A 15,375-nucleotide genomic window follows, 5' to 3' on the forward strand; every position below is an offset into this window, starting at 1 on the left:
TGCATACTGTTCTTTTTTAATTTTTCTTTAAAAATAGGATGGGCCAAGTATATTGATATGTAGCGGAAATACACCAAGGAGGAGTGGGAAAGAAGAAAGATGGGCAGAGAGGGGTGGGAGGGAAAGGTGAGAAGGAAGGGGGGGAGTGGATGTGGAGAGAGGAGTGGTAGAGGGGGAGGGGAAGTAGGGTAGAGGGGGATGATGGAGGGAAGATAGAAAGTTGGTGGGTGGTGGAAGAAAGAGGTGTATGGAGAGCGGAAGAGTTATATTGGGTTTCTATTTTCTGGGGCCTTGTTGACAAGAGGAATTGATGCAATTATTGTTTAATGCTGTATGGTGTTGGCTATGTACAGTATACATGTGAGTGTATGAAAATGAAAATAAAAAATTTCATCTTTAAAAAAAAAGGCCTTTTACATCAAAGCATCACAAAGATGTTTTCAGATACACTTGATGCCAACTTCTCATGACCCCAACCCCCACACCCATAAAATTAAACACTCTGATTGAAGTGTGCAATCTTTGTAGTCCAAAGTTGGAGAACAGTTGTGTAACTACTGCTGTTGCTGCTATCTACACTCACATTAATAATGGGAAGTATGTACATAGTTCAGATTGCAGCAAAGCACAATCTCAGTTTGGTAATCAGTAAGACTAGTTTTATAGGCACCTAATCATGCAGTGTTATTTAATTTTTTTTAAAGTTTTGATGAATGAATTTCTGCAAGAAGATACAGCTTCTAAAATTCCACTTTAAATCCTAATGAAGTCCATTCTTAAAGTATACTACTAATGCAGACGTAGCAGCTGTGGGATCAAGCTTCCTTTTCAACTGTGGCCAAAGGGTTTCAAACAACATAAGCAGACTAACATTTCAAAAAGCACATGCTTGGAAGGACATTCTCTTCTACCTAGCTAATTCCTAAAATATGATCTGAAACCAGTGACTAGTCAGATGGAGCCTTAGGTTTACTGTTTGAGCTGAAACATTGCTAATGCAAAAATTCTCAGGCAATAGGGATTAGGGCTGCAATTCAACACATTTTTGTGAAGTCTGTCTTAGCTGTTTCTGCATTTATATCTGTAGCACTGTGCTGCAAATAACTTGCTGGAAGGCAAGTTCTCAAAATTAAGCATGCTTTATTTTGGAAATAGATTAACAAGCCATGTAAAAAACAAAGGTGTCTGCCGAAACATGAGAAAGAAACACAGAAAATAGTCTTGCTTGGATGAAAACAAAAGACATAGGACAATTCTGCATTTTTCCTTGACTTTTGAAACTAACCAGAGCAGTTTTGGGTGTAAAAAGTATAGGAAAATAAAATGTCTAGAGCAAGACTCAGCCAAAAATTGGATATAAGAGGGCAAAGATAACAAGAGAGAGAAAACAAAGAGAATTGTGTTGGCAAGCATTGAAATACAGTAGAGGAGGGGATTGCAACTAGCCTGACAGTCATGGGCAACTCCCTTGGCCATGAACAGTCCAGTTGATGAAGTAGATGTGATTATAGCCTATATATGACAATGATTAATCTGCAAATTTTCCACTGGTTTGAATACATACACAGCCATGTTGTGTTGAACAAGCCACAATATTTTGACTGGCACATATTGTTTCATAAACCATACCTTGCAACAGCTTTCCATAGTAAGTTAAGATCAAACAAATGGTAACGTGGTTTCAGATGATAGGTGAACTCAGTCTTTACTATTATGCTATTATTTCTTTACAGAGTAAATATTTTGACTCACACATATTTCATTCCTTGTAGAATCTCTTTATATATATTGGCTCAGAGCGCTAATGTAAAATAGGCTAATCAAAATGCCCAATCAGTTAGCATGCCACCAAATGAAGCAAAAACATTATAGCAGAAGACAGACAATATTCTTTTGGTTATTTTAAATTCACACACCCTATGGAGAAAACAAAATAAAAAAAATAGTAAATTTGTCAGTTTTAACAATGAAACAAGATTAAAATGTTATATAAAATAGATGAACACATCAACAAGATGCAAAGGTAGAAGGCATAACAGCAATATAAACAACTTGGGAGGGAAGAAAAAGCCATTTTTGGTGCAGACAATTAGTGTAATTGATTATTTCTCTGCATAATTAACTGCATAGGAACATCATTACACACAGAGACACACAGACTTCCTGTTATGTTATGTTTCTGTAACTCCAAACAATAATCAGTCTTGAATTAAAGCATATTATTCAAGTACTGGGGGGGGACCAGTTAACTGTGAAAGATATGTTAGTAATAAATTAGCATGTCAGCTAAATAAATAGTGGAACTAACGCTATTTCATATATCCTTGTTTTTCCTAAACCAAACTTTTATCTAAGAAAGGCCTTTTACTACCTTCTGGTTCAAAACAATTATCTGTAGTGATTTTAGGAAGAGTTGTTCCAAGGGCATTTATGAGACAAAACTCTGCACTTGCAGGATTCAGGCCATAGCGATAGCAGAACTCGCACATTACATGTTGTTTTGATTTCCTAGCATGAAGACTAAACAAGAGTTTCTTCTGGTTCATTGTGACCCAAATTTACGAAAATTATGAAATACTTCTTCAGCATCACTTTCCTCCAGAGATATGGGTGGATTGGACTTTGAGGGCAAAGTTGAAGGCCAAATGGTCATCTTGGGACTGCCAGATGATACAACAACATAAACTGATCAGGCATTAATTTCTTGGGTAATATTGGCAGCTGAGACTCCACAAGATTTATGATGCTTACTGCACTATATTTAATTATTTTCCATGTATGTATGTATGTAATACAATTTACCTTGTTCAAAATATAATCTGGAAAAGCAGGTTTGATGTCAAAGAGCACCAATGAAGAAGGCTGCAACTACTAGACACATACCCAGTTCTGTATAATTTATCTAATATTTTTATAATAGAAAATTTGGTACTGTATAATATAGTAGTTGGTGATAAGCACTGATTTGGATATTACTTGGTTTAAATGAAAGAAAAGGTACTGTGTCTCAGCTATAATCCCTGATTAATGTGTAATCATGTATGGGTATTTATTTTCTTATTTACTTACTTTTTTTATGCTAAGTAAATTCCTCTCCCAGTTTCTAACATTTTTTAAAACAACAACCTCAAAAAATAAAAATAACAAGCCACTTATGTAGATGAAAACACTATACAACTTTTCACAGTAAAACAACAAATAAACTAGCTTTTCCCAGATTGATTATGTGCCCTCAAATTTGTGTCAATTTTAGTGACTGAACTAAGTGCAGTCTACACCACTATAATTAAATCTGTTCACCTCACTGCTAGTTATCCTCTTTCTTTTCATCTTTCTCAGTATTTGGACTTCTCAAAAGAGCTGGATCTAAGCACAGTGTGTCCAAAATATGATAATTTACCCAGGGATCATTGTCATGTTGGCAGGAGAATTCTATATAGAAGGCCAGAGGTTAGGCAAAGCTGCAACAGCAAAGCGTAAACATTTGTATAACAACCCAGGAATTGGGCACCTGACATTTTGAGTACCCAAAAATGAACATCTTAGCTTTCCATTTTAAGAACTCTTCTGAAAGTACAGAGAATGCCTGATATAATTGAAGTACTTAAACACTCAAGAGTTCTATGCAAATATGTACAAATAAATATGGTATACATGCCTAGATAAGTTGTCCATAAATTGTTTGAGAGTTCAGTACTAGTAGTGATGGGGATGACCTCCAACTATATCTCTCCTTTAAGTCCAAATATGAGAAAGCTATTTGAGGTCTAATTCTGTTCTGATGTTGATAGTGGATAGTATAAACCTATGAGCCTTAATAAAGAGTTGCTTAGCTTAGAAGCAAATTGAGGCAATAGGGATTCACCCTGTACTAGAGAGGATTACCCTCCCCCTCAAAGACTCAATTTGAGCTTCATCTTGGATTTGAGCATGATTCCAAGGTTAGATCAACCAGAGTACAAATCGTGGCAGCATATTAATATCTTCTTCTTTGAAAACATAATACATGCACTAATCTAGGCCAGCGGTTTTTAATATTAGTAAAAAACATTATCTGAATTCTTGATTCTGAGAAAATTGGCAGCATTCAAGTTAGTTATTTTAGGATGGTTTTGCTTTTAGTCTCTCAGGGTACCCTTTGAAGGCCTCAGTTTGAAAAACCCTGATCTAGACTATATTTCTTTAAAACTTTTATTATCCTCAATGGCCTTTACATTTCAAGTAGGTTGCCAACTACTTCGAGTTCCATGTATTGGTGGGAAGGAATGCACATAATAATGTTAGAAAAAACGTTCAGAAGTAAAAGGCATGGTCCCCCCCCCTTTCAGTTTTTTAAAAATGTGGCTCTGGATAGCTTGTTGTTGTTTAATATGAACAATAAGGGTCCTATCATGAGAATGAATAATAATTGCAGAAAGAAGTTACACTAGTATCTGTGGAGCTATTCTCATGAGAAGAAAGGATCATCTTTGCTTGTGAGGTCTTCTGTCTTTTTTTATTAACTTTATTGGGGGTGTCAGCTTCAGGTCCCTCTTTGTATCTCAGAGACGTCTCATTAGGAATTCTTTAGGAGTACAAATTCATGATGCAATCTTGCTGGAGCCTGAGGTTACCCTGAGGCTGCCTCTTTACTTGATCTGATTTTAAAGTGTTTTCCATGTTCTTCCAAGCTTCTCTATATGGATTATCTTTGGTACAACTGTGGCAATGATGTGGCCTTGTCCCTTACTGAGTAGCTTTTAGTATATCTCTTTCATGCCAGTGATGAGCAACTTCCCACCTGTACTTCTTTGGTTTGGGAAGCAAAAAAATCTAATACTCGCCAGGCATTCCGCAGGCTCTTTCAGTGCACAAGTAAGTGATCTAATGCAAGACATATCTATAAGCAAGATGTCCTAACAAGTTTGCATAGAAGAGCAACTGACTGAAATGGTTTGCCAATTTAGTCATTCTGCTGCCAAGTTGCCTGCCAGCCAGAGCATTTTTATTACACATGTGCAGCGGGGGTGGGTTTCAAAGTTTTTAAGAAAAGACCTCCGGTGGCTCCCACCATCTTCATGCATGCGCAGCTTTCGTCTCACCAGCTGGAGGACTTTTGGGCACCCTGCGGCCAGCGGCTGGGTACAAAAGAAGCCTCTGATTTTCTGGCACTCAAAGAGGCAGCTGAAAGGTTTCTTTGCCAGCCAGCTGCTTCCCAGCTCCAGTCAGCTTGCCGTCCGACAGATGCAGGTGGGCGAGTGAGTGGCGACCAGGGGACCAGTTCGGGGGTGTAGCCAGCCTGCCGGTACTACCGGTTCGGAGACGCAGCCCCGATTTTTACTACAGGTTCGGCCAAACCGGGCCGAACCAGTAAGAACCCATCTCTGATGCGCAACACTCTTGCATTAGACATTCTTTTAAAACATATCCCCAATATACTATATTGATCTCTGTGAATCAGGCACTGCAGATGATCCAGAAGGTCAGCAAAATTTTCCAGCAAATTTTTTGATTGGAAAATTTTTTGATTTTTGATGGGGCAGATTAGAGTTCAGGACGTTATGCCAGCATATTTTTGTACTGGCTTATGTACTGGAGGAAAGCTTGTTAAATCGGCTGCCTGAGTGGCCATTAAGTCAAAGAGCAGCTGATATTCTGAAATAAGAAACTGTCCATTTATCCTTATAAAATAAAGCTAGCTCACTGGGGTGGGTTGGTCAGATGGCTTATTTAGAATCTGAAACGCCTGCTGTGGGGATTCTCACAAAATAGCCTCTTTTTGTGAGCATTTCTGTAAATTAACAGAATGGCTGCCCTAGTGGATATGGTCTGCCTCACACCAACACAACATCACTAGAAGGCAAACTGACGAAGTTATGTTCTTTCACCTGTTCTAAGCTCTGAGGCTATGCTCTGCATCTGATCTCCCCCCCCCTCCCTCCCTCCCAGGCAGGTGGGTATATTATCAAGCAAACTGCAAGAATGCAATTACAGAGTTTTATTTTCTAAGAATGCCTTTTGAACCCCAGTGGGGCCAAAGAGCGTTAAAATAAACAAATAGAATAGCATATTTGTCACATGCCACTTCTTCCATGAAAATAAACACAAATTGACGTAGGGACGCCAGAGGAGGGGTGGGCAGCCTTGGAGGTGCTCCTGCCACCCCCAAGATGTTTTCCTCTCCTGCAGGGATTAGATTAAAACAAGGAACTGAGTGCTCTGATTACGCATGAGGGTGGAAAAAGTCTAAAGGTTTCAAAGGTGCAACTTCTTTTCCTTGCTCTGTGTAGTTTTCCTTGCTCTAAGATACCTGACAAGAGGCAAAAAACCCACTGCTCCCTCTTCATTAAAAGGTAAGAGTTTGATATTCACTGTATTAAACTTTGCCATAATTGCATTACTGTATGTCTATATCCTGTGTAAATTTTAGTTAACAGATATGTCACATTTTAATTCATTATTTTATTAGCAAGCCTAGTTCATAAAGTAAAAACTTGAATCAAGAACCATAATTTTGGGGGGAAATGCGAAATTGAAAAATTCTAGACATCTTTCATGGCTAAGTGACTAAGAAACTACTATGCAGGTGAAGAAATGAGGGTTCAATCCTATTTTTAAAGCCTTTGTTAGATGTCACTTCCCCCTTCGCTTTTATTGTTGTAGTACCTCCTTTTTATTGGAGATGAAAGGTCTGTATTTGTGCCCCTTTCTATTCCCAAATACCTTAAAAAAATATCAACAGAGTAATTCCTTAACCTATAGACTTAGAAAGTTTTACTTGCAGAATACAATCTGCCTAAGTCCTAGGATCATCCCTCCACCCTTCATTTTGGTCTTCTCTTCTTCCAGAATCAAGTAAGCATTTCTTCTCTCTCACTCACTCACTCACTCTCTCTCACTCACACACACACACACACAGTATTTACACACACACACACACACACACACAGTATTTGTGCTGATAAATAAATAATCACATCATTAGGCTCAAGATTGTAGTGTTATACATAAAAAGTAAGAGGAACAGAGCCAAAACAAGTTATATCAATTTTGTTAAAAAAAAATAAAATCTACAGTTGAACACTGGTGTTTGTTTTTCATTATTAAAAAATAATAATTAGTAAATTCCCTTAGGCCAATGTAATCTTGGTGATTACATTGACGTATTGCTGTTGCCTCTTTCCAAGGTGCTTTTTCAACTTTTCTGTCTTTCCATTTCTTGGCAGTTTTTCGTCTAAATACAGTACTAGCCAGGTGCAACTTTAATAAAATTTGAAGGATCAGCCATGGTCAGTTTGTTTGGATTGCCTACTGCTGGCATTTTTCCTTTAATTAACCTAAATTCTATTTGTCTTAAATATTCTTAGCACACATTCCTGCACATTTTGGCATAAAAAACATTGTTCTAACTTTTCATGAAAGAGTCAAACAGAAATGTTACAACTACTGTATGTGCAATTTAATCTACTAGGTAATTATATAATTACCTATGTTATCTTGCACATGCTTTGAATGCTTTAAATTCAAAGAAGTGATCCTGCTCAATCTTCTTCCATGTTCTTCCATAAAATAAAGTTCTGAAGCTTCCCTCCCGTGATATTGCATAAAATATGTAAATTTAAAAAAATTGCTGGTTTCCAACTTCATTTATGGCAACTTTATTACCAGTGTGGGGTGTGCATGTATGCTGGATGCATGCTTAAAGATTAAGAAAAACAATTTCCCCACCTTATTATTTGTTCTAAGCCTATATTACTTGCTACAGTACAGCTAGTGGCAGCATCTAATCAGTCATGGCACGGTAAAAACTTCCATATTGTTGCAAGAAAACAATACAAAGTATAGTCACTTTGATGTTCTACTTATGCTACCCCAGACATAGCAAGGCTTTTCTGATCTGTATTCTTGAAATGTAATTAGTACAAAGTAGTGAAATGCTTTAAACTTTCCTTTCCCATAAACTCAAGTGTTTAATTATCTCCTTTTCTCCATTACACCTGCTGCCATTTACATCTGTAGCACTTTATATGTTAGTTGCCCTCAACCATAAATTGTTCTCTTTAAACATGCTGTTTTTTTGCCTTTGTTTTGACTATTTCTTCCTCTGTTGGTTACCCTTAGGAAAAAAAATATCAGAATTGTGATTAGGCAACAATGCCTTCCCCAAGTAAAAGATAATAGGGAAGATAAGAAGTCTCATTCTTGGCATCCAAAGCAAAATTTCATTTTGAACCTGACAGAAAATCTAACATAGCATAATATTTTCATATTGTATCTCCTATTTTACTTATCCAGATAGCCAGACATTCAAGCAACCAACTACATTCTCTTTGACAAAGCTTCCATTTTCCATTCTTCCCCACGTTGTTATTCAGCTTTCCCTCACTCTAATTAGAGCATTTGGGGATTTCTCCATAAGTAAGAATCTTTCCCTCACTATTTTTTTTTGTATCTATACCAAATGTTCAGTTTTTGGATGCTACTCTCATTGATGTTTAAATGTGGAAATGAGAAATAAATCAGAATACAAATATGGTCTCTGTGTAGTGTTGAAAGAAATATCCTTCTGGGGTCGGCTCCAAGTGGGGAAAAAGACACTGGAGACATGGAGGCTGCTTGGAAAGATGGTTTATTGGTGGACAGGACCACATGGCTTGAGTCCTGAACAGAAAAGTGATCACATGCTTCAATGTTGGTGGAGAAAAGGGAAGGGAAGGGCAGAAGAGAAGCTGAGTCCCTGGTTTAATGCCCTCTCTGGCCTTTGATCTTGAGCTTGTATTCTGATTGGTTGTCAGACTCCCATGGGGCCATGCAGGGGCAACTCTAGGCTGCATTTTGAATCCAGGTTTGGTTGAGTTCTCAGATGCCATGTGGCGAGTTGGGTAAAGGGCCAATATTATCATGCTTTAATCCCATCACTCTGGAGCTGAAGGGGAGAACTCCTTATTATGTAAAGTGGACTAGCTCAGGCTTTAATGGCTCATTGACAAAGAGGGATGGGCAGGAAACTGCAGGCAGCTATTCTGTCTTTTAAAACATGTTTCTTCCTTTTCACATCCAGAGAAATATTCTGCCTTTTCAATATTTCCTAGGATATTTCATTTTTTTCTGGGAGAGGGCTGGGTGATAACTTCCTATAGTAGGACAACCATCTCATATTTTCGATATCATTTTATGCTTATTCTCATTGAATATTTTGAACTCTCAGTGGATGTTATTTTTCCTTCCATAAATATTTTCCCTCCACCCTTTTGTTTTAATTTCTGCAAGTTTTGGAATCCTATGACTTAAAAGATAATACTGATATTTCCCACTTTGCAGTTTATTCTGGAAATGACAGATTGCTAATTTCATACTTTCTTGTGATAAAATTCCCATATATTATTTTGCTATATATTATTTTACTTCACTTATGCTGTCTTGTTATATTTTTATTGAGCTACACGTACACGCCCTCACCATTGTTAGAATTATGCTGAGCAAAACTGTAGGCCTTTCTTTCCTTACATAAGTTTTTCTAATTCCATGTGGAATATTTATTATTGAACAATATGTACTAATTTGTTGTACTAAGATGACCCATAGTTACTACTGAAAGGCTGCAACACATGTTTCTTTTCAAGTATCTTCTCTCTTGTTTTTTGTTCTGTAAATATTGGCAAAGATCAAGCTTGGATTTGTCAAAGCAACTACAGTATGATGTTCAGGTGGAAAGTCAAATGCCTCCAGGCCAAACTAGAAATAACACAGAAGCAGCATGAGTTGCACTCCTGACATTTTTAAAAGGAAATGTTATTAGAAGAATCTAAGCTAAATAAAAAAAATGAGAAAGAGAAAAAGCTTGTTAAACTTTATTCTTTAGCTGTTTTCATTCAAAATCTACTTTCTTAGCTGTTTTTGTTCACACTTAACAAGAATGTACAATAATTTTATTCTTGTATTCACACATCCTGGCAACCTGTGATAATAATTTATATTATTATCACACAATATGCTAATGTACAAGTAAATAAACTATATTATGGCTTAGTGTGGAAACCATTTTTATGTGTATGTGTAAGAAATTGTGCTGTTCCAAAAACCCAAATAATTGGAATGGAATTATAAACCAGCTATTTTTGCCAGTTGAAGCTTCCAAAATCATTATTTATTCATATACAAAAGAATTTTTATGTATGTCTCAAGTCATGTCCAGGTTCCTTTATCATCAGATTGTTGTGGAACAAGGAAAAAACATATATTTCAAAGATTGTACTTCTAATTGTATGATTTCTTTAATAATAAAGCTTTAAAAGTTATACAATTTCTGCATTTCTAAACAGTAAATAGTCCCTAACATTATTTTTAAACTAGTATTCTCTTTTCATTTGTATCAGATTGTCCTTTCTTGCAATATTTCCCACTGAGTTGTTAGTTTAGCAGTTAATTGCCCTACACTGTAACTGTTACAAATTGTTCCAGAAATATTTTTTTTATTTTTGTTAGAAAAAACCAGTAACAGTTCAGTTAAATAACACTTTCAGTTAGCACATACTGTGTCCCAAGAAGTAGGTGCAATTAGGCAGTTCTTAGTTTGATAAATTCTTGGCCGAATCCATGTATATTTATACTGAGCTATTCCAGGACAGGATACAGGTCGATTAATAATTATCTAGCAGTAAAATGTACTGTATTCAGAAAGTCACTTCTAAACGTACTGGAAAGACAGCCTTTGATACCATGATAGGATCCTAATGATAAGCCTGGAAAAGTGAAAAGTCTGAAATATTGCACCATAGTACGAAAGTCACACAGTGCAGCCTGTAACCTGAACAGTTTGAACTTGAAAAGTATGCTGGCTGTAATCTGGAGCAACTCCTCCCCCCCCCGCCCCGTTGTCAGCACTTGCAATAACTTTGTTTGATTTTAGGAGTCTAAATCTACTTGGTAGATAAATGGCCTCTAATATAATACGGAGGGAATAATTCCCCTCTTTTAACCGCTCTTGAACAGGACTGCTTTTTCTTATATAAAGACCAGCCGTCCAAATCCAAGCGGCAGCCACCGCCCCAGCGCATCTCCCGGGATGGTCCCGGGGTCGGCCCGATACCCGATTGTCATCTCAAAAATGGGCACCGGCCCTGGGCGTAAAAATCAGTTGCCATCGTAAGGACAGCTGCATCGGTTGGGTTTAAGCCTGTAAGCAGGCAACTTCGAAGCGCTTCTGTAAAACAAGGCAAGAGCGCATGGAATAAGATTCACTTGCACCTCCTAACCGGAAGGCTTCTAAGCACCTCTTGTGCTGATCTGGATACGGCCTCTTCTTCGACCCTGACTCTTGTCACCTCTTCGAAGAAGGCAAGGACACCGCAACGGACGCGCCTGGCGAAACTAAATCCAGTTCTCCTACCCTTCGCAACCTGCCCGAACCTTTGAAAGAAACTGTGTCCTTCAGCCCCGCCGACGCACATGCGCAATGTTCACTGCCGGAAAAATTCGCGCCGGTCCCGGCGAGGGGGGGGGGGGGGCAGTAGGCAGGAGGAGGCGAGGAAGCGCGCAGGCGCGCCTTTGGTACTCCGCGGGGAAGCGGCGCCTCCTTCCTCGCACGCTTGTGACGCGTGGCTCCGAGCCCCTCCTCTGGCCGGGCTTTCCTTATAAATGCCGCCTCGCTGCGGCCTTTCTTCCTCTTCTGCCTTCTCGCGGTGGTCCGCTGCCCGGTGTTCGTATTTGGTTGCCGTCCCGCCGTCTCTCTGGCCGCCCGGGTCTCACGTCGCCTCCCATTTTTCACCCTCTTTTCTCCGCGAGGTGCCGCCGCTTCTTTGGGCTGCTTCTACTTCGCCGCCTCAGCGCAGATTTGCGCTCTTTCTCTGGTCGCCCCCGCAGCCTATGGCCCTGGAAGGCGCCGCTGCCGCCTCCTGTATTTCTGCTGTAGGTTCCCACATCACTCTTTAAAAATTCCGCCTAAAAAGAGAAGACGATTTACCAAATCTTTCGGGCCGTTGTCCCACGTGAGTATGCGGCTATTCGGGGCCCTGGTTTCGAAGTGTGTCCGGGTGGATGTAGCGGTGTCGGTAACCCTCGAGGGGAGGCGGCCCCTCCGGGACTGAAACTTGCCCTCCAAACGCGGCGGGAAAGGGGAAAGAACCTACGACGCGGCCTGTGTGTTTGTATCTGTGTGTGTTTGCGGGCATATCTCACGGGCGTCTGGGAGGAGAGTGGGGGGACGGGACACCCGCCTTCCTTCTGGGGGGCATCGCAGAAGGGCTGCCCTGTGACATCGGCGGGAAGTTTTCGGGAGGAAGCCGCCTCCGGAGCATCTCCCGCCGACCGAGACTAGATGCCGGGAGGCGGTCGTGCCTTGCTCGCCCTCTTCCGAGGAGGCATTTTAGCGCTCTTAGAAGCGGAGCACACCGGCTTTTAAGCACCGCCAGCGGCTGGCTGGCTGGCTGGCTGGCTTGGCTGCTGGACATCCCGTCCCAGCTGGTGTCCGAGGATGGGGAGCGCGGGTTCTCCGCGCGTGGGATGGGTGCATCTGGCCGCCTCTCCTGCTTCTCACTTCTGAAGGGAGGGAAAAGCGGTCGGTGGTGCTTATGCCTGTGTCGGAGGGGAGAGAAGCGGCTTCTGTTCTAACATGGCGGACGCTCGCGTGGGCGGAGAAGGGCCGCTGTCTGCGGCGGGGCGGACGGCAGGTCTAGTCCGGCGGCGGGCATTTGAGGGGAGAATCGAAGGGGAGCCGAGAAGCGGGAATCAAGGCGCAGCGCCCGGAGGAGAACATAGCGAAAGGGGCTCGGCGGTGGCGGCAGCTCTAATATGGCGGATTCTTGTGGAAGGGAGTGGGAAGCTGCTGCCGCCGCCGCCGCTTGGGTGGCTGCCTCAGAACTGGGTCACTTCGCAGGGAAAGGCTGAAGGAGCAACAGCCGTTTTGGCCTGTTGTCACTGAAGGGGAAGGAGGGTGGAGACGACCAGACCGGGGTCGAGGGGGTGGGAGGGTGGGCGTTGTCAGGCTGGGAGAAAGGAGATCCCTGGTGGCCCTGAGAAGCCGGCGTGGTCCCTCCTAAGCCCGGGAGAGAGGGACGTTATTTTGTCGGGGGGGGGGGTGTCTTCCTCAGGGTGCATGGGGGAGATTGGGCTCAGGAGAGGCTGAGGCCCCCATTTTGTGACAGAGATGAGGACAGCTGGTAACATGGCAAAGCTTCCTTCCCACCTCCTCCGTGTACCTGCATGGGAAGGTTGAGCTCAAGCTAGACTGGTTTGTTTGTGTTGTTGCCCCCAAAATAAGGCTTCCCCTTGTGAACGTTGGGAATCCTCTGAATTCTTCCGTTTCTGATATAAGAAATGAAGGATTGGTGATTCTGTCACAGATTACTTAGTGATGTGTCACTAAATTGCATGGGTATATTAAAACCACAGTGGAGAAGTGAAGTGGTCTTTTCCTGGAAAAATAGTTTTGACATAATTTAAGCACCAGCATCTGATATCCACTCTTTGTCATGAAATTATCCTTCATTAGAGTATCAAGTGGTGATGGTATGACAGTTGTACAACATAAAGTGACACCAATTTCACAGGTACTCTTCTTTACATCAGTGTCTCTTCCCGAATGAGTGGCCCTAATATCAGCCTTTCTTGGATCCTAACCTTTCAGACTAGTTTACTAAAAATAAATAAAACAAGCTCCTTAACTATATTATTTCATGACCAAAAACTATTAGACATGCATGTATTTTTTACCATAATTGTTGCAGACATTTGTGTCATATCAAATTAAAGAAGTTCAGTAAATTCACAAAAAATGTTTCTGTTATCAGTACAAAATTTACAGCAGTTCTGTTGATCAGAAATCCAGTTAGCAGTATTACAATAAGCCAAAATGACATTAAAGAATATGTCTTAAATTATTCGGGACTTTTAGGAAAAGATTGGATAGCTGCTAATTTGGACCGGTGTAGGGTCTCTTGCTTGAACAGAGGGTTGGACTAGAACACCTCCAAGGTCCCTTCCAGTGCTGTTATTTTGTTACTGCATTTGCAGCAGGTCTAACAAAAAGCAGAGAATAGAGAGGAAGCAAGAAAATACAAAAATTGGGCAGATTATACAACTGTGAAAAATGATGGCCATGCAATTGGTTTAAAAATGCTTAATAAATATAAATTATCTTTTGAATGGTCTATCCTATTAATCTAACTTTAAAATTTGAACCCATTCATGCTGCTTCAAGTAACATGAATTGATACTACATCAATTCTACTTGGACTCATAATATAAACAAGCATTTTCTGCTTTGTTTTTGAATCCGTAGAATCACTCTTCAGTTGTAGGTAAATAAAAGTATGTTAGTTATTAGTAAACATATGTAAAAGAAAACATCCCAGTTTGGGAATACAGAATTAACTGGGTTTTTTTCCCTTTTTGCATGGTTGTTTAACACTAAGCCAAAGGAGCATAGGATTATAGCCCAACAAAAGCAACAGTTATTTCGTAGTCAGGAAAAAGTATTTATATACTAAATTCCTCCTTTTTTATCCTAGTGCTTATCAGGTAATTGGCAATTGGTTTCTTGTAAAAAAAAATGTGGCTTTTAGAAAACTTTGGAAAAATATATTAGTTTAGCTGTTACAAGGTCATTTCTTTAGTCTGACCTAATTTATGAAGAGATTGGATAGATAAAATGAATATAACTGTAATGCTTCTCAGTTATGATACAACTTGACAAACATTTTACCCTGGGGTTGGAGAAAAAATAATGAAGCTGTTTAATATCACAAGACAAGCCCTTTATTTTTGTCATAATACATAACATTAAACACCTTGTTTTATATTGATCAGAATTGGCAATCTTGATTTATAATAACTGATGGGGAAAGCACCTTAACTCTGCCCCCTTTCCCAGAATAATAGAAATGTTACAGTATTAATTGAACATGCATCAGAACCTTTGAGCATTAAATATATGAGAGAAAAGCATATTGTATTGAGTGGCCCCTCCATTCTTCGTTTGATTATTCTTAATGCTTGTATTATCAGTTGCATAGGAAGTATATGAAGTGTGGATCTCAGCATCTTTAAAAAGAAAGTACTGTTTATATGTATTTCAAATGAAAATGAAACCTAACTTTTTTTTAGTGCCAATAAAGACTAAGAAGCACAGTTCTTGGGTTTATGTATAGCAGTCCCATAAGAAACGATATCATTAGCTGTCCAATTCTTGCTTCTGCTTCACTGTGCTGTACGATAACATTTGAAAATTGTGTGAGTTAACAGCTGGGAGTATTTTTAATCAAGTCTTGTGGGTGGGTCCTTCTAACACAGCTGAGTAGTGAATAATCTTGGTGAAAGGGGAGGAGAGTGTGTTCCAGTCTGGACTGGTCTCGCCCAGTTCTTTACTTCCTGTAGTGTCAACAGTACTGTTGCTGCCAT

General features: G+C 40.0%; 1 protein-coding gene across 2 annotated transcripts in view; it reads left to right on the top strand.

Moving 5' to 3' along the window:
• Positions 1-6,313: 6,313 nt before the first annotated feature.
• AZIN1 (antizyme inhibitor 1) overlaps positions 6,314-15,375 on the top strand; it is a 30,564-nt gene continuing 21,502 nt past the window's right edge. Inside the window, exon 1 of one of the 2 annotated variants that reach the window (XM_087706800.1) lies at positions 6,314-6,332. The gene's annotated coding sequence lies outside the window, so the exon portion shown is untranslated. Of the gene's footprint in view, positions 6,333-11,640; positions 11,967-15,375 lie in introns of those variants that run through there. The other variant, XM_087706799.1, reaches the window with a different exon arrangement.

Source organism: Thamnophis sirtalis, unplaced genomic scaffold, assembly GCF_051295495.1.
Source record: "Thamnophis sirtalis isolate CommonGarterSnake01/CBP01778 unplaced genomic scaffold, rThaSir2_p1.2 scaffold_2, whole genome shotgun sequence".
Taxonomy (NCBI): Eukaryota; Metazoa; Chordata; class Lepidosauria; order Squamata; family Natricidae; genus Thamnophis; species Thamnophis sirtalis.